This window comes from Toxorhynchites rutilus, chromosome 2 (genome assembly GCF_029784135.1).
Source record: "Toxorhynchites rutilus septentrionalis strain SRP chromosome 2, ASM2978413v1, whole genome shotgun sequence".
Taxonomy (NCBI): domain Eukaryota; kingdom Metazoa; phylum Arthropoda; class Insecta; order Diptera; family Culicidae; genus Toxorhynchites; species Toxorhynchites rutilus.
Window position 1 is genome coordinate 100,592,994 of NC_073745.1, and position 20,507 is coordinate 100,613,500.

Consider the following 20,507-nt stretch of genomic DNA (forward strand, 5'->3'; position numbering starts at 1 on the left):
CATTTGCAACTTAAGCTCCACCGTTGTACAAGAAATGCACCGGGCGAGAGTATAAAGATCCATGTTTGAGTTTGACGTTTTATTGAAATATTGTTGGTAATAATTGAAAAATTGGGCTACTCATCGTATTAAAATATCTCCATTCGGTTGAATGTCAATGGAACGCAGTTTATTTTGTAGAAAAATTGAGAAAATATGTCGAGAAGGTTAAAATGCTAAAGAAAATATTTAGGATTACGTGACAGACGTTTAGTAGGCAGAACTGGCAGAACGCTAGTTCCAGACCTTTCCGTTTGTTTAGATGTGAATTGAACTGTTAAACTTTTAGTGTCAAAATGAAAAGCTCTGGAATGGATAGCAACAAAGTTTCAACATAGAAATACTGTGAGAGTCACTCACACAAGAGAAACTATCACACGTTAATGGCTAACGTTGAGTTTTCAATCTTTTCCCAAAATTATATGCTATGCATATGGCTAGTTAAATAGAAAACTATCACGGTGCAGCTATCAGGCTGTCCCATATCATGCATATTGATGTCCGAGGGCGTCCACTCCTGCTCCGGACGCCGGTAATTATATATTCCTTTGAAGGCGTCCATTAGCTTCTGGCTATACACTATACAAATATTCACAATCGATAATATTGCTTCACCTTCCGAAGCCTGGTGTAGATCACACCTCGGTGTTTTATATGTAGGCTGCTGTATTTACGATGATGGGCTTTAATCCGCTCCGATGCAATTTTCCCAAGATTGACGAACAGAGCGCCCCCATTTACCGGGTTTCCTATTTATCTTCTGTGGCATATCATCGGCTCTGAAACGCAATGTCGATAGCATGAATAGCTCCAACAGTCGCCCCTAATGTTGCTGCTGCTGCTGCTGCTGCTGAAGAGATACACTTTGACGATGAAAATCCGATGATGAGCTTATCTCGATTGGAGAGCGGGAGTTCTATTTCAAAGCTCACGCATATCGAAACGGATGGATATTGGAATTACCCACAGAGTGGGACTACAGGACAAGTGTGGTGTAATAATGTAGCGGGTCTCCAGATTATACCATCAATTATCCGATTGTATTGTTTATACTTCATGGACCACCGAACGCCGTAGAATGCGAATTGCTCCTTGTTTCAATCCATCTATCGTGTATTCGCGACCGAACCAAAACGTTCTCGAAAGCGGCGTCGGTCATTATTATTTCCCCGGGCATAATGGCGGTACGCTCACACACACTCTCTTCCCCAAGTGCTAATCAATCAAGCGTGATCGTCGTTTTCCTCCACATCGCGAAACGAGATTGGCGGGAAGCTGCTGATTGCATCCTACAGTGCGGCAGCGGCGGCCCGCTATGGTTTAATCATCCGCGACGGATAAGCGCTTGGTTGGGCGTTTTCGCAGCATGTGTGAGAAGCTCGACGCGAATCGACCAAGAGACAGGTTCAACACATTGCACTTACTTGATTGACTTGATTAGGGGGCCTCTCGAACGAAAGCGTGATGATTATTAGGCGGAGATGTAGGCGGTCGAGAAGTACTTAACTTAAGCAATGGAAGAAGGATAATATGTTTGAAGAGGGATTTATTTTGTTTGAAGAAGGCAATTTATTGAGTTAATTAAGTTCAATTCCAATTCCACGTACCCTCATTGACCTCTAATATGTTTGCAAATAATTTACATATGATGATGGCTATCCAATATGTCATTTTTTTATAAGAGCGTATTCCAAAAAGGAAATCTGTTCCAAAGATCATAAACTAATCATTTTAAACTTAGGGCAACGTTTAACAGTGAGACATAGGGTGTAAAAACAAAATCTAAAAACTGAACTGAATGGAAGACTCCGAACGCTCATAACACGACCACTCCTTGATAGATCGCGGAGATGTTGTTATCAATCGATTGAAACGATTATATAAACGAAAATCTCGCGTTCTGATTGGTCCAATTTTTGCTTCTCAAACTGTTCCGATCAAAACAAGCAAAACTTTACCACATCGGAAATCCACTCAGTTATAATTTTCAGCGGTAACTATAAATACAATAAACACTGCGTTTGCTCATGCCAAGCGACAGTCTAAATTTTGCTACCGTGTTGGACTGACGTGTTATTTTATGGCTTCAGAATGCATTCTCAGAATATCCATGAAAGAAGTATAATGCAGAGCTAACGCCTATGCGCAGAAGCTGAGCAGAACAAATTATTAAATAGGATAGGCCTGTGAGCTTACCAGGGTAAGGTGATACAGAAAATTAGAAAGGTGGTTTCAAAGACACGACACACTTTGTTGACGTAGGTCTACGAAATTGTTCTATTTTGTTCAGGAAGAAAGGAAGTTGCGATTTCACTTTTCGATAGAAAAGATTGGTAAATTTGGAACGGGCCGATGATCTGCATATTTTATTTTAAGCAACTAAAAATTGATTGTTTTTTTTTGTGTTATAGATGCCTTAAACTACAACGTTTTTCACGCCCAACTTGGGAAAAAATCAATTTAAGAAAAAAAAAACTACAGAAACAGAAAAAAACGTCATATAAAAAAAAAGAATCTTTGTGGAAACCAAATTACCGTTAATTACCACAGATTCTTTGTTGTAAAATGTTTGGAAAATATTGTAAAAATACAAATTATTTTGTAGTCATGGCAACACTTGCTTGTCAGTGTGGCCAACAGCCACACAAAGATGTTTTGCTCGACGCGAAGTGTGACAGCCAAATCGCTTCGGACGGCCGACAGTATGTTGTGAATGAAAGATCTCACCTCACAGCGCAATTTTGGTTTTTCTTCATTTTTTTGTTCTCAAATCTGAGGTAAGAGCTCGATGAAAAGATGCATTGCGTTGGTTTTCATACCGTCAGTCGAAGAGTGGATTGTTGTTTTTATGCGTTTTTAAAGGTAGATAATGGTGGTGTTGTAACAAAGATAAAATGCTAAATAAGAAAAGCCGTTCGCAATGAGTACTCCGTGCAGTGCGCGCATTGACATATGCGTCAGTTTGTGTATTGTTCCCGTGAGGGCAAGAATAAAAAAATAATCAATCATCTTGAACGGCTTCTACAAAACCTCGCAAACATCAGGGCAAATCATTCAAATTTTCCACTGAAGACTTGTGTCTAAAATTTCGATTTACTTCAAAATAATACCCGAAGTGATGAACAATAGATGGCTATGAAGCTGTTTATTGAGGACACAACGATTTTGTAAATTTCGTAATAATAGTGACAAATTTTTAGTCAAAATCTTTCTTTTTTGCAAAAGCATTACCGGCTCTCTGAACTTTGGATATGTGATGTAAAAAAAAAACTATGGATGGGTTAGACCTATGATATAACCGCAAGGTTGACGTAGATCTGCCATTGGCTTAGTAATCAATTGTATTTCTTCAATTAGCAATAGTCTCACCTCGGATGCTCTATATTGGGTACGATATCGCCGCTGCGCAGAGCTATATTTAAGTCAATTCATGCATTATGGTAGTAGTTATCGCAGCAAATAGTTATCAACATTTTGCCTAATCATCAAACGGAATGCGTAGAAGTTCAGTGAGCTGCGACATGAAGTGATATCTTCCAATGCAGTCTTGAATAATCGAGCCAAGGCGTTGCATTTGTACCCGCTTTTGTAGACCGTGAAAGCAAAACGAATTCGGGAGTGTAAAAATGGTTGGGGGTATAAAAGTATTGCCAACTTGAATGTATCTGCAATGCCGATTCTCCCAACTTCTTGGTTTCGGCATCTGTATTGGGAAAACACATTCCGGTTTGCAAAAATGCAAGCGAGTACAAAAGTACTAGTAGTTTGCATCTTTCCCCTGGCTTCATGGTTTGGAAGTCTGTGTTAGGGAAACATTCCAATTTGCAAAAACACAAACGAGTACGAAAGTTCTCACTGCTTGCATCTGAATTTCTATGCCGATTTCCACAGGCTCCATGGTTTTGAAATCTGTGTTAGGGAAACATTCCAATTTTCAGAAACGCAATTGAGTGCAAAAGTACCTGCAGCTTGCATCTAATTTGCTATGCCGATTTCCACAGGCTCCATGGTTTTGAAGTCTGTGTTAGGGAAACATCAATCCATTCCAGCGATCGTACCTCAATCGTTGCAATATCGTAACTGAGTGGATTTCCGAGCGGCACTCGCTTATATACCGATTGGTGTGGTTTCAATAGCCTGTTTTGAAAGCAAGTTTAGAGCTATTGAAACAAGCTTTTGGATCAAAAAGTAACAAGCATATAACACGTAGACATTTTATCTTACGAATGAAGTGTTTATCATACCATTTCGTTCAGTTGTTTAGAAGCTTCTTCTTCTTCTTCAATGGCACTAACGTTCCTAGAGGAACTTCACCGTCTCAACGTAGTATTACTTGCGTCATTTTTATTAGTACTTAGTTGAGATTTCTATGCCAAATAACACGCCTTGAATGCATTCTGAGTGGCAAGCTCTAGAATACGCGTGATCACAGTGCAAGTCGGAGGAAATTACTTTGACGAAAAATTTCCCCGACCAGAACGGGAATCGAACCCGAACACCCGGCATGCTAGTTATGATGCTAACCACTCGGCCAAGGGAGCAAAAGAAGAAGCTATTAACGCTCAAAATCTCGTTCTCCGGCGTAACGCTTTCGTTTTCGAAACTTTGAACTTACACCCCAGTATAGATATGAAAGACGTAGTCCTACGTCGAAACATTAGCCTTTAAGAAAAAAATTAAAAAATATAGCACTCTTGGTCCCGAGACAATGTAAACTATGAAAAACAAAAACAATCAATAGTTATGAGAACGGGGGTCTCCGTAGCCACATTGGTTGCGCGTGCTAATGAGCCTAAAATAAACAAATTGGATAAAAAAAGTTATGAGCATCCAGTTTTTACAAGTGTAATATTTCTTCAAGAAATATTGGTTAATTGCCTTTAATTTGATATATCGATCATTGAAATAGCTGTCTTAAAAAAATGGGTGGTTCAAAAGTTCAAAAATCATTTTTGGAGAAAAGAGGAGAAAGTTGATTTTTCGGACAACCCTAAATTGGAAATGGTCACCCTAATAAAAAAAATAAAAAAAATACGGGTCTAATGTTTTGCGATAACGAACCAAATTATCAAATTACTATAACCATTTTAAATATAAGTTATCAACACTACAGATGAAACTCCAGCATCGACCAACGTTGACAAATCCACTTATCACCAGGAGGCAAAGCAGATACCACGGGTTTATGTTTAGCCATTAACTAAACAAGCCATGTGGTGAACGCAACTGACGAACGACAAATGCAGTCACAGATAAGGACTCGGTTCGAGGTCATAAAACGGCTACAGAGAAGAAGGAAAAAGATAGGCAGATAGGATAGATTGTAAGCTAACTTTGTACATAGAATAGAAAATAAAAAACAGTTCTGTCGTAACCTTAATTGGATGTTTCATAATTCGAAAAATCATAACATTTGAACTACTGGACCGATTCAGATGATCGACATATTAATTAAAAAGATTTGAAGGTATTTCATGGAAAAATATTGCATTTGCAAAAAAATTTGATTTTGTTTTCATAATTATTGATAGTATTTGGTTTTTTTTTGTTGTTTTCATGTCTTTGAACTAAAGGGCGCTATATTTTTTTATATTTTTTTCTTGAAAGATGAGTATTTTTTACATAACATATCCAAATATTAGAGGTGTATTTTTTTTATTTTTAAGTAATGATTTTCCAAAATCAACCGATGGTCCGAAAAATCATGTTTCGCCTTTTCTTCCAAAAGTATTCTTTTTCAAACATTCACAACTTTTAAACTATTGGGCAGATTCAGATAATCGACATATAAAATTGAAGGCAATGAGCTAGTCTTTTTTGAGCTTGAGCTTGAGCTTGGGTAGACTGTACACTTCGTAGTTGTTCTCCGTGATTGTCCTGAACCAACCAAATTGCACAAAGAACACACAGAATGACGCTGGGGACTAGCAAATCATTCTCGTTGTGCAATTTTCGGTGGTTCGAGCTTTAAATGGTCAATAACGACGCCGGCCACGTCCTTACAGTCACAAGAGGAAGGGAAGGAATGTTAGTATGATAATCACCGCCCGAAGGCCAGAAGGGTCGCCTCTATAGCGTGGTTCCATAGCGATTATCATGGAAAGGATAGTTGTTAGTGAGGAAAGGTAAGAATCAGGATTCACTGCGGTAAGTGATGTGATTAATGTCAATGTCAAAGCCATATGATTTGGGAATTTAATCGTAAGATTTCAATTTTTCTGATTAGTACTTATCTTGATTTTTCTGACACATCTTGTGCTTCTCTTTCTCATATTCTTTCCGGGAAAGCTGCCAGTCCTTTCTCCAGAGAAACACATTCTCTCGAACAGGCTACATCATGCACTCAACACAAATGCATTCGTATACATGTGAAAGTGAGGGTGGAAGAAGAAACCGAAATAAATTTCGCTCGGAGACACATTATTACACTAATTAACTATTACTTTATGATAGACTACAATAGGTCTGGGAAAAAATAAACCGACGATATGATTTATTACACGACGAAAACTCACTCATCTATCGTATGTTCACACGACAGTGAAAGTTGTCCCTGGGTAATCTGAAAAGAGCACCACTGGAATAAACTGAACAGGCGATACAATTCATAACTCGTCACACGGTCCGAAGGTATCCTTATGCAACCATAGCGGAAGCAAAAATGCCAACGAATCGATTAATCCGTCATTAAAATTTTTGGATATTTCCTACGCTCTATTCAGTCTCGTGATCATCTTCCAACGAGAAAGTAACACTTTTTAACACAATCGCTAGCCATTCTCATTAAAACTAAACAAATTTGTTCTGGCAACATTGCTCACACCACAAGCTACTGAATTTTTAGCTATCACAGCCGAAGAATAATGCGTCATTCTCATTATGTATCTTCCTCTCACTTCCACACAAGATACAGCAAACACACAAACATCACAACTTCTTTTTTCTGACGATTTGCATATGAACGCAGCCATTTTCTTTTAACACTCCTATATTCGCGCATTGGTCTGTCAGACCGAGAAATCGAATTATTGTTCATTTCTCAGAAAATATCAACACTACGATTTTGCGATTCTCTCTAGCTTCGTTATTCGTCGTTCGTCATCGTTTAGCGTGTCGCATGTGTTGGTGCAAAGGGGACGTGTGCCACTTTTTAACACTTTCGGTCTGACACGCCGACGCGAGTCTAGGAGTAACTTTTTCAGACAAGTGTCTTTTTTCATATTCTAGAATATTTTTGAATGAAATGTATAAATTAATGTTAGTGGCGTGGAATATTTATAGAATATAATGCATAAGATCATTACCGGACTATTCTTTTTTGATTTCAGTCCCTTTTGTAAATGGATTGAACGAATTCATATATTAACTATTCCTCGATATATTCGTCGTTAGATTCATACGTTCAAACGCAAAGTATAAATGTTTGACTTTCGTATAGTTATTCGCTAAATATAATGGACATACATATACACATTTGTGAAAGAATTTCACTTGTGGAAGAATTGTAAACAGTAAACTATAAACTACTCGGTGGCTTATGGTAATTTTTAACAATTACAGTTTCGGGGATATTTTTTTATAATGAACAATATCGACAAGAAAACAAGAAAAAGAAAAGGAAGTTACTAGAAATCCTTTTATATCATCTTTTTATGCCCCATCTAAAAAAAGGTATTAATTCTTAGTTTACCAAGAATACAGAGACAAAGAATATTAGAAATATGTAAACTTTATATTCCAGAACCTTTATCATCTGGTAATTATCTAGAAGGTCGTTATACATTCTTCTCTTAGATAAAAGACCCGAAAAACATGCGACAACTGCATGAAATGTGAAAATATGTTTGTTTTGAGCATGTAGTTATGCTATGTTCTGATTCTTACTCCAATGAAACCACAATCGATTAATACGTTTTCATTTTATTTTATAACTCTTTATACTTCCATGAATTATATTCAGTTGCTTACTTTTAATTAATAACAGTGAAAAATTCAAATTTCGATATTTGTGTTGGAGTATCAAAAATTACTCGGTTTTGAGGAGGCTGAATTAGATGACTATTAAAATATAATAAAGACGAAGAAAACATACTTTTCGGAGTTTTTTCATTCAATCATACCATCTTCCTCAAATAAATGCCAATAAAGCCTGAAAAATACACAATGGCAACATTACAGAGAAGTTCAATTTTCGGTCTGTGACACCGTGCGCGAGTATACGTGTTACGATTTTGCACGCGAGTACAGGATGGTTAATGTTTGACATTCATACATTAATGAAAAAATTGTTTTCTTGAGATTCGATTATGTATAGGATTTGAAAATAATTGTTGAAAAAAAATGGTCGGCTATATATAATCGAGTCCGACCTGTATATAAAAATGAACTTCTGTCTGTATGTCTGTCTGTCTGTCTGATTCTTATGTACACGGAAACTACTGAACCGATCGACGTAAAAATTTGTATGTCGGGGAAGGTTTTTACGATAGTTTGAGACTCCGCCCCCCTCTCTAAGGGGGGGCTGCCATACAAATGAAACACAAATTTCAGCATAACTCGAGAATTAATCAAGCAAACGGAACCAAATTCAGCATGTGAAGGTTTTATGATGCAATAAATGTTTCTATGGCGGATATACACACCTCCCCCCTGTCTAAGGGGGGCTGCCATACAAATGAAACACAAATTTTAGTATAACTCAAGAATTAATCAAGCAAACGAACCCAAATTTGGGAAGTGGAGGTTTTAAGGTGCAATAAAGGTTGAATAGACACTCCTCCTCCCCCTCTAAGGGGCCGCTACCATACAAATTAAATACAAATTTCCGCACAACTCGAGAATCAATTTAGCAAACGAACCCAAATTTGCCATGTGGAGGTTTTAGGGTGCAATAAATGTTTCTATGTTGGATAGACACACCTCCCTCTCTCTAAGGGCATCCGCACCAATGCGTTGTTACAGACATTTTGACAACCCTCACCATAACGCAGCAACCCCACTGGTGGTTGCGGTTCAGGTGTGGGAAATAGTAATCTGCCTCTCGGTGAATAGTGAGTTAACAAATTTGGCAACGCGATAGCAACCGAGCAAGGTGTTGCTATTTTCAACAAACGTCAAACATCTGTTGTGGGTTTCATTCGTCTTGTGTTCGTTTTTGACGTAGGATTACGTCTTTCGGGAACATATTGGGGTACAAATTGAAAAACGAATATCGATCGCATCGTGAAAAATGTCCAATTTCAAACGCTTATTGCTCAGTCATTTCATGACGGATTGAAGAGATTTTTACATCAACACATTGCGGCACTCTATAACAATTTTTCACCTTGAATAAAATAATTTATATCATGAAATTAACTATCGAACAATTGAAAAATCTCAACCCCTATCCAAACGGTACTGATTGGTCGAAATTGACGTCATTTCTTTTTCGCCTGCTTCGCTTCTTTCGTTCCCCGATATGTCAAACATTTGCATGGCGAGCGAGTGGGGGGCGCCTATTTCTCACATACCAACTGATATAAAAGGACGGTAGCATTTTTGGATTTCTCATTCTCGTTCAACGCTTAGATCGGCAAACACCTGGGCTTCTAGTGTGCAGTGCTCTACAAATCAACCAACACCATACGGTGCGGCAAAGGAGAGGAAGCCATCGGCAACGATGGATGCGGTGCGGCAAAGGGAGCAAAGAAGAGGAAGCAGCGGAGAGCATCGAATTAAATCTAGTGTGCATTGCTGGTGCGCTCCTCTTCACATCAACAATTGGATACGGCAAAGGAGGCAGAGGAGCGAAGTGCATTGCATCGCATCGTATCACACCCGCTATCCGTCGTTTAGCTCGTCGTGGTGGTGCCAATCAAACCCTCGCAAATCGACGCACAGAAGCCGATGGCGCCAAAGTCATGGAAAGCATCAGCGAATCCGTAAAAGCTACCGCTCCCAAAACTAAACTGCTACATCCGACTGAAACGCAGCAGATTCCGTACAACCCATTAAACCATTGTAGTCCTTCTCAGGACTATCAGTTTGTTTTGAAACAAAAGACTTTATTTTACTGTTTTCCACTTACCACAAAAACTATATAAAACCGATCAAAAATACTGTTTATTTTTACATTTTCTACTAACAACTAACATGGAACGTATCACGTCAAAAACATACGTTTCATCAATCACCTTTTTTACTGGATTTGGCAAAAGAAGCGAAGGATATATGCATGCATGTATATAACGGAACGCTCCAGTCATACACAGCCCGTAGGGACGAATGGCCTTTGGGTTAAAGTCCCTTCAAAAACAAGAACGAACGATACACAGCCCGTATCAGACAAATGCATGAAGGAATTCTATAAAATAATATTTTTGCGGTGCCTTTGCGCCAACTACACGGGCGAGTAGCACCATAGTTGCAAAAATGTCGAAGTTCGTGACATCTGGTAGCAATATTTTTCTTCTTTTGAATTATAGAGACTTTAAACTTTACGTTCATCCGTCTCTAGCCCTGAGAAGGGCCCTTGCGAAGAAAACTAGTTCATACTCTTTCTCGACCTACCTTTAGAAAGACATTTTCATTGTCGCTCAGCACTCAGCAAACGAGTCTGCTTTCGGCGGCACCAAGCGACGCCATGAGCAATATTCATTTAGGGAGGCAGATTAATCTCCCATCGAACTAGCAGGCCCGAAGGCAGTTTTGAATTGATAAAATTTATATGTATTTATTTTTTGACGTAGGATTACGTCTTTCGGGAACATATTGGGGTACACATCGTGAAAATTGTCCAATTTCAAACGCTTATTGCTCAGTCATTTCATGATCGATTGATGAGATTTTTGCGTCAATCAATTAAGGCACTCCATAACAATTTTTTACATTGAATCAAATAATATATGTCATGAAACTAACTATCGAATAATTGGAAAATCTCAACCCCTATCCTAACGGAAATACGGCTCATGTACTTATAATTATTGGTCAGTTATTTTTTGATGGATTTACGAGATATTTGCATCAATCGATCTGAGCACTCCATAACAATTCATCACATTTGATAAAATAATATATCATATTAAACTAACTAGCCAACAATCAAAAAATCTCCAAACGGAAATACCTCGTTCTGATCGGTCGAAATTGAAGATACGGAGAAATCGGTACATCAAAGTAGAGGGAACTTTTGTTCCCACCAAAGTGTATTCCCTAACAGAGATTTCTAATCCAAGGTGTCTAGGGGAAATTATCATGTAAATACCCTCGTGGTCGATAGTTTAACTAACGATGCGCTCAAATGGATAGTGCTCATTGTAACTAGCGTGGGCAGTGCTGATTGCATACGTGCTGGCGAATAAGTAGGGAACGATGAATGAGTGTTTTTTTATTTTCGTTCCAATAAGAATCTTTCGATGGATTAATTAAAGAATGATATTTCAATGAATAGAACTTATGTTCGATAAAATTTAAATTTGGAACTTTTATGTTGGTTGCTTCGTGAAATTTCATATCAATGTCCGATATAAATTTCCAATTGGAATTCGCATTGAGATATGTACCATCGTGTTCCGTTGGCTTCAAAGCGAAAATGGAAATGGGTTGAGTAAACACTCAGAAAGTAAAAATTATAAGTGAAATTGCCTTTTCCATTTCATATATAATTTTTCTATAATAAAATAACACTTTTTATTCTGATGAGAAAACTTGATAATTGTGTTCGATAATGATAATTGTCTTATATTACATTGATGAGTTTTTTTTCTTTATTTCATCCATAAATAACACAGGAGCCAGCTCGTCCAGGGCCACAGAGGGCGACTTTCATCATATCTCATTCCACTCAGGCATCTTCTATCGTGATACGCACCATCAAATGACTAATCACCATCTTTTTATCATTATCAATCGGTTATGGACATTGGTGGAGTGAACAAACAATTCCTAACAACCAGACAAAACTTTACAGGGCCACCAAATCACTATCGAAGAGTTTAACAATGTAATTCTTCAAACATATCCAAAATCAGCATGTAACAGATAAATTGACGGAATCCTACGTCAATTATGCGGTCGTGTCTCGGACACAACCCTCCTGTGACTTTTTTTTTTATTTTGCTCTGAAATATTATTTCGAAAGTGTATATATTACATTTATGTACCAAAAAATGAACGCGACGAAAAGAGAATTAACTGACACTTGTCATTTCTTCTAGTAATAGCAATCGTATTTAGCAACCTGCGGTGCGGAAAAGAAGTGATACTATAGCAACCTAGTAAAGAACAAAATTACCACTTTTGACGAAAATCTGAGAACCACTATATCGGTTTGGCATGGAATGGCTGTATAGATAAGCTGGAAACGGGCTGATCATAAGTTGCAATATTTCCTCTCTTCAAAGTGACCCTCACTTGTTATTGTGCTTGTTCACTGTATTCCCATTTCGCGCAAGTAATTTACGCGCACTCGATTCATAGTGGTATATAAAAATTGTGCTTCGCCCATACACCAGTTGCTCGTTATTGATAGCACAGAAAGTTGATAGAAATGTACAGAACAGTTTTTTGGAAAAATGGGATTACTTCCAATTAGCGTCAATTCAGATCCTCGCTCGTTTGAATGTAAGCTTAAAGTGCATGGGAAAACTTCCGATTAATATCACGTATTGAATAAAATTATGAATAAAAGTACACGAAGGAGAAGATATACTTACTTTATTGAGTGCGAAAAAAGAGGAGCAGCGCTATATTTTGCAAGCGTGAACAAGGTGCAACATGAAATGCAATAAATTCGTGATTGAATGATGATTTGTCGATATGAGTGATTTTGTAAGGTTGATTGTATGCTTTGTTTTATGGTAGCATGTGCTTTTAAGGCATATTTCCAAAGTCTTATTTTTGTCCATCCCAAGACAAATACGTCGCAGTCTGAGATAGTGTCACAAAAGTTCTTAAATAGCCTTGTTTGTGATCGATCGTCTGTTATGAAAAAGAATTGATGACAGTATGTTACAATTGGGGATGCTTTACGCTTAGCCTAAACCTAAACCTAAACCTGAAATTGGTCATGTGAAAATGAAAAATTGCATTTTGAGTAGCCATCATCATCACATGGAGAAAGTCTAAAGAAATTCAAAGCAGTTATAGGTAGCGGCGAATTGACGACTCTTTGTGGAATTGTTCACTCATAAAACAATGCACGTGACAGAGAGAGGAAATTGAACTAACGACTCACGTGCATCTGATATATGCTGCTGCGGTGAATGCCTCACCCTCCTAGAGAGCAGTGGTAATCATTACATTCTGGGGAAAGAAGGTACGCAATTAGCATACAAATAAGGTAGTTTCCTTTCACGTGTTTCAACAAACAACATCGCACTACCTACTGCCGGCGATGGTAATGAGCGTAGAGCAATGATAATGATGACAACTTGAGATGTCACTTTATGATTAAGTTCCACTTGAAAATGTTTTATGGTGGTCGCTTTTGTGATCAAATGAACTTCAGTAATTTGTATTCTTCTTCACTATCCTCGCGATGAAGCGTTCCTTTCTTCCTCGTCAGTGGAAATGCAATCAAAACGATGCTATTCTTCTCAGGGGCAGCAGCAGCGAGATTCCACAACTTCACCTCCGATTGCATCGGAAATTCCCGTCTTTATGAGTCACATAGAGGAAAACTATACGGTTCAAATTGCGCCTATTCACGCCGTTTTGCGACGCTGATGCAAACTATTATTGCCGGAGCGCATTCCTCTTCCTCGCATAGGCCGCATTGCCGAAGGGGCGCGTGGGTCGACTCAGCATATTCTCCACGACACACAACGAAGTACCATTTGTGATGGCTGACACAAAGAAATTCCTCGCCTCGGCTGGCCAATTGCTGCTGCCGGTCGGTTATATCTATAAACGATTCACGTCAATCTCTCGGGTGGCAGCATTCGGGACGTCTCTGTCGTTTTCCCCCGCCACTATTAGTTGGTCCTATAGAAAGACCGGCGATCGAAGCGACGATTAATCTTCTACGCGGGTTCAAATCAATTTTACGGTCATTGATTCTATGGTTTTCCTTTGAAACTCTGGTGGCTACGCTGTGTCGTTTGAGAGAGACGAGACGAACTTCTTGGGGTGGAATGAGTTCAAGCGCGTAGGTGTGAAGCTTCTCACCGAACTAGCATATACGATAGCTTCTTCCAACATTAATATCGAAAAACGGTTCTTCTATGTGCTTTGACACAGAGAGAGAGAGAGAGGGAGAGTCAGACTTTTAATCCGTTTCCGAAACGGACGATGACCCTTTCCGATGAGATTCAATCGACCAGCTGTCGTCGGATTTTTGTGTCTGTCTAGTCGAGGACTTTGACCGAACCCATCTCGCCTTCGAATGTTCTCAACGTGGTGAGTCAACAGGAGAAGGATTAAAATATGGCTCGATTTTTGTAAGTGTGGTTGCTGGTGCCATCGTTAGCTCAATATTGCTCGTGTTCCTCTTCTTCCGGTGTGGTCTCAGACCGGAATAATGGGTGGCTAGACTTATTTATTCGTTATAATGGGATCACTGGTGGTAGCGAGACGAAATGAGCATCCAACCGCATTAGCCATCAGCGAGAGTTTGTTTAGCATAGAATCGTAATATTTACTCGCTTCAGTCTGTTGTGGCGGTCTGTTGTTTGTTCTGTATTGTTTTTTTTTCCTTTTTGTTTGAGAATCCACATCCTATTCTGCTATACACTCATAAGTCATTCAAGGAGCACACACAGAACTCGGAAAATGAAACATGTTTTATGAATGCTGGTAATATGCTCCTGCAAAAATAACTAAAGTATTCCAAATTTTTAATTTTACATATTTTGAATTTTCACAAATTTTTACGTTTTACAAAGTTTTGAATTCACAATTTTTCTACATTTCTATTTTTACAACTTTTCAACTTTCTAAATTTTACAAATTCAAAAATTTTCGTTATTTAATTTTTCTCAATTTTTTATTCAGAAGTTTTGGAAGTTTTCTCTTTTTTAACTGTTTGATTTTACAAAGTTTTGGCATTTCAAATTTTGCAATTTTTTTTCCATTTCCTATTTTGAAAATTTTCAGTTTTCCAAATTAAACTTCTTTCAAATTTTGAATCTTAATATTTCGTATTTTCAATTTTCTAATTTCAATTTAATTTCCAAATTTCAACTTTTCCCAATTTTACACATTTTTAATTTAACAAATTTTGAATTTTTAATCTTTGTTTTTGTATATTTAAAATTTTCGAAATATTAAATTTCCGTATTTTCATTTTTTTTCTATTTTGCACTTTCCAGGTTCGATATTTGTTTTTTGCTCAATGTTGTGAGTTTTGTGAATTGTGAATTTTTAATATTTTCTTTAATTTTAATTTAATTTTTCTACTTTCTAAATTTTTAATATTACAGATTCTCAACTTTCCAAATGTTTAATTTCCCATATTCAAAATTTTATTATTTATATATGTTCAATGGTCAATTTAATTAGTTTCAAAATTAGTGATTTTTGAATTTTCTGAACTTTAACTTTCTTGTATTTCGAATTGAGTGAATTTCGAAATATGTGAATCTGGTGAATTAAGAGTTTCGTGAATTTTACTTTTCAAAGCTTCGAATTTTGTGAATTTTAGGTTAGTTAATTTCGTGGGTGTCAAAATTTACTTTCAATTTTGCGAATTTTAATTAATTTCCTTTTTTTGTTTTAATTTTCACTTTTGCATGTTTCAATTTTGGAAATTTTTATTTTTGCGAATGTTTAGATTTAGCAGATTGTTATTTCTGCATAAATTAATTCAATAAATTATTCAAATTTTTCTTTTTTCCTTATTTCTGTAATTTTTATAGTTTTTGTACTTTTTGCAATTTTTCTATTTTTTTTTTAGATTTTCAGATTATTCTTTTTTTTTCAAATTCTCAACCCTCCAAATTTACATTTTTCTACATTTCAAATTTTTCATATTTTCAATCTTCTAATTTTTTTTTCCACTTTCCAAATTTAACGTTAATTTCAGTTTTGGGGATTTTTACTTTTTGAAATCCATATTTTTCATTTTTCTAATTTGTACTTTTCATATTTGTAATTTTCATATTTTCTACTTTTGCAAATTTTTAATTTCAAAAATTTTCAATATTCATAATTTTCCATGTTTTTCGTACTTTTATTTTCTCAATTTTTGATTATTCGAATTTTTAGTTTTCTGAATTTTTGATTTTCCAAAAAATTAACTTCAAATTTTCAAATGTCCAACTTTGTTTCTATTTTTGATATTTCATTAATATAAAATTTTCGATTTTTTGATTTTTTAATTTTGTTTATTTTATTTAAGCAATTTCCAATTTTCACAATTTTCATAAATTCATAACAATTTTCAATATTCATAACTTTCCATGTTTTCAGTTTTCTGTACTTTCATTTTCTCAATTTTTGATTATTCGAATTTTTGAATTTTTTCCATAAAACAAACTTCAAATTTCCAAATGTCTAAATTTTTTCTTATTTTTGATATTTCATTAATATAAAATTTTCGATTTTTTTATTTTTTTATTTTGTTTATTTTATTTGAGCAATTTCCAATTTTCACAATTTTCAATATTCACTGATTAATTGGGTTAGTATCGAAATTAGAGAATTTCGAATTTTGTTAATTCCGAGTTTTGTGAACTTTGAAGTTTGTGAATTTTTAAGTTGAGTTTTAAGTTTTGTGAATTTTTAATTCATGAATTTTGTGAATTTCGTAATTTGTGAATTTCTACTTTTGTTTATTTCGAATTAGTAAAAATTTGTGAATTTCGAATTTGGCAAATTTAGAGTTTTGTAAATTTCAATTTGCTTATTCTCGTTCCTGTGAACACTAATTGAAATTGAGTTTTCAATTTGGAAAGTAAAATTAAATATATTTTCAATATATTTTTTTTTTATTTGAATGTTTCATTTTCCAATTTTGAAAATTTCCATTTTGTGAATGTTCAATTTAGCATATTTTCAATTTACAATTTTTGTATTTTTCATATTATAAATATGAAAAATACAAAAATTACACGATATAAAGAACATACAAATCGAGCATTCGAAACAAAAATTATTAGTTTCAAAATTCGCAACACTTGAGAAACATAAAATTCTCAAAACTCACAATCCTAAATTCATATAATTAGAAATTGACAAGTTTCAAAATTCAAAAACATAATATAATATAAAATTAAATTTACAATTAATTTACAAAATCGAAAATAACCTAAAAATTATAAAAATTTAAAAAAAACACAAAATTTAACAAAAAATGCGAAAATAGAAACATTAAACAACAAAACTAATTTTTTTATTTAAAAAAAATTGTAATCTTTCTTATTTTGGTTTTCTTTTTTTTGTTAATTTTTGTTTTCCTATTAATAATAAATATATATAAAAATTATATTTTTTATAATTTTTATAACTATTCTGCTGATTTTTTATTTATTCGATTAACACCGAGCGTGCTTTGATATTGAAGATTATACGCCCATCCTCATTGCGCTGTGTGATTCGACAAAATATTTCGTTCGGAAGTGTAAAATCAGTGATGTTTAGGATAATCAGAAAAAATATTCATTCCATACTCAGTCGCTAACTAGTTTACAGGTTGTCTAACTAGTTTTTGAGATGTCAAATGTCATTAGAGAAATAAAGCAAATAATTTTTCTTTCTCCCAACAATCGAAAATTCAAATCCCTAAACTATTTCGCATTTGCTCTCGTTCTTCTGCATGTCACCTAAATCGTGTTAGATTATGACTAGCGAATCATTTCTCGACAAACGTAATCCCCGAAAAATGTGCTAATACTTATTTATACATACATAATACCACAACAATAAAAATAATAGGCAAAAATATTTATTCCAAACTAAATTTGACCACGACAATCCACGTGATCACGGAATTGAGAAGTCAGTCGCTAGCTACTCCCATCACCTTTCGACACCAATGGGGATCCAAGTCAAGTCCAAACGCGCTTCTTGAGATACCCCACGCAAAATTGGCGCAATATTCTCGTTCCGCCGCCACCACTTGGGTTTCACTTACTTTCAGGACAGAGTTCTTAAAATAGATTTGCGTGTTTCCGACTGTATATATTTATACCATTTGCATACCGCGAGACAAGGGACGACCCCAGCTTGCGGGTGAAGTGGGGGAAATATCGTTAATTACTTGATGGTCTTTCTGAGTGCGCAACTTTCTTCGATAGAGCGTCGAAATTTTTTGAATAAGATAAATAGCTGGGCGTCTCCACTAACTCCCCCTCTTTGTCTGGCCGCCTCCCGCTTCCGTGACAATGAAGCAGAAGTGTGCCAGCGGCCAGCGTTTTCGCCCTCATTAACGCAATGCATTGTAACTATGTTAATCACTGTGAGCAGAGCGTGTTGCGTAACAATATTTTCCCCGCGCGAGGGACGAAATGGTTTATTTAGCGTGCGAAGCTTGTGACACATTTTGACGGCGAAACGCAAAATGATTAATGAAAACATTGAACTTTCGGCAATTCAGTGGCTATGGTTTGCAAAAGCTATGTTTAGAATGGCAAGGTTGATAAGTTAGTTGTACCATATTGTCATGAAGCTTCAGAAGACAAGAAAATATGCGCTGAGAAATATTGTTTTTTTTTATTCCTATTCCTATTCCTATTCCTATTCCTATTCCTATTCCTATTCCTATTCCTATTCTTATTCCTATTCCTATTCCTATTCCTATTCCTATTCCTATTCCTATTCCTATTCCTATTCCTATTCCTATTCCTATTCCTATTCCTATTCCTATTCCTATTCCTATTCCTATTCCTATTCCTATTCCTATTCCTATTCCTATTCCTATTCCTATTCCTATTCCTATTCCTATTCCTATTCCTATTCCTATTCCTATTCCTATTACAAAAAATCATTCAATTTCGTCATGTTTACGACATAGTAATTAAACTTGTGTTGCTCGGTTATTTTCTGATTAAATTAGGGCCCAACTATTATTTCTATCAAACGGAAATAGCTTGATATGATTTGTCGAGTTCCGTTCCGAACGTATTTTGTCCCAGTGTAAAAGCCTTTTTTGATTTTTCCCACCACATCTGATGACCGCGATTTCACCTAATTAGGGCCAACGACGTTTGCTACCACTCTTCTTCCTTCCTGATTCATAGTAATTACGGTCTTTATCAAACCCAACCCCACAACCCAAGCAACAGCCCCTCATTTCACAGGGTATATGCTAATCGAGACCGCATTTTTTACCCGCAAACATGTCAACAAATAAATCGCTACTCACCCCTCGTCATTCATACCACTATTGACCAAGCCACCAAGCCGACTCTATTGGGGCCAACGGACTTGGACCCGCGAACCGCAGGTTCAAATATTGATCCACTTTCAATACCGGGGAGGAAAAAAAGAGCCACGGCGTTGAATGAAACTCCTCCGCGTTTCCGCTTTCGTTCCGCGTTATGTCACCCTCGCCCATCCCATCAAGCCGTGGAGTGTGTTAATTCCTTTGAGTACATACACTGACTCAATTCGCTGCGCGTTTCGTTACAAACGCTCATTGTATGTACAACTTTTCACGCATTTACATCAGCGATTGAAACTTCAATTTCACGCGTTCGGGCCCATCGGACACGGGTTGGTGAGTTGCTTAATATTTATCCATCCGGATCAATCAGCGTTACATTTGAGTTTCTATCGCCTTCATCGATTCGATAAGACTTTTGATGGTTTTTTTTTCAGCGAATCAGTTCCATTTCCTGATATCTGAGACGGTCATTGATCTTCGCCTCTAGGTTAAGTATGGTAGGTGTCAAAAAAATACTAAGTGGGGAATCCTCGCGCAAACATCCGTTCAATCGGAACGATTTGCTAAATCTATGCGAAGTTCTCTCGTAACATAAATCAGCAGATGAATTTCGATTTAGCACACTTTCAAGGTTATCTTGGCAATATGTGCTTCACGACACAACTTTTACGCAAAAACAAAAACAAACAAATGTTTATCACATGAGAAATTGGAACGAATACTGATTAAATTTTATTATTCTCTCTTTTTAGAAATCAAAAAAACGTGAGAAGCATTATCAACCAGTGAATATAGTGCGTAGTCAGTAGGGTCAACGTACAGTATTAGGTAAGTTTGTTATATATTTTCCCTAAAATGACTACGGTATGAACATGATGACGATTTCATAGTCATGACTTCGATTACAATTCGTACATCATATTCTGAACAAGCAATCTATAATTGTACTGCAAGATCACTGAAAACCGTCGGAGATTGCCTTCAAACCTCACAGATAATAGGCCAAAGAGCATTGGGACCTTCCTCGAATCACTATTTATCTGTTATCTAGCACAATTTATCGTTTTATCTGATTAATGATTAATGATTGATTTATTTTCTTATTATTTTTTGCAAAACATCGGGGTTTTCCATCACAAAATCTGATATAGAGATGGACAAA

At 36.2% G+C, this 20,507-nt stretch overlaps 1 protein-coding gene across 6 annotated transcripts in view; it reads left to right on the top strand.

Moving 5' to 3' along the window:
- The window catches only part of LOC129764251 (dnaJ homolog subfamily B member 6), a 299,378-nt gene that overhangs the window by 150,108 nt on the left and 128,763 nt on the right, over positions 1–20,507 (top strand). For all 6 annotated transcript variants that reach the window (XM_055763163.1, XM_055763166.1, XM_055763169.1 and 3 more), the window contains one exon: positions 20,098–20,173. The gene's annotated coding sequence lies outside the window, so the exon portion shown is untranslated. The remainder of the gene's footprint in view (positions 1–20,097; positions 20,174–20,507) is intronic.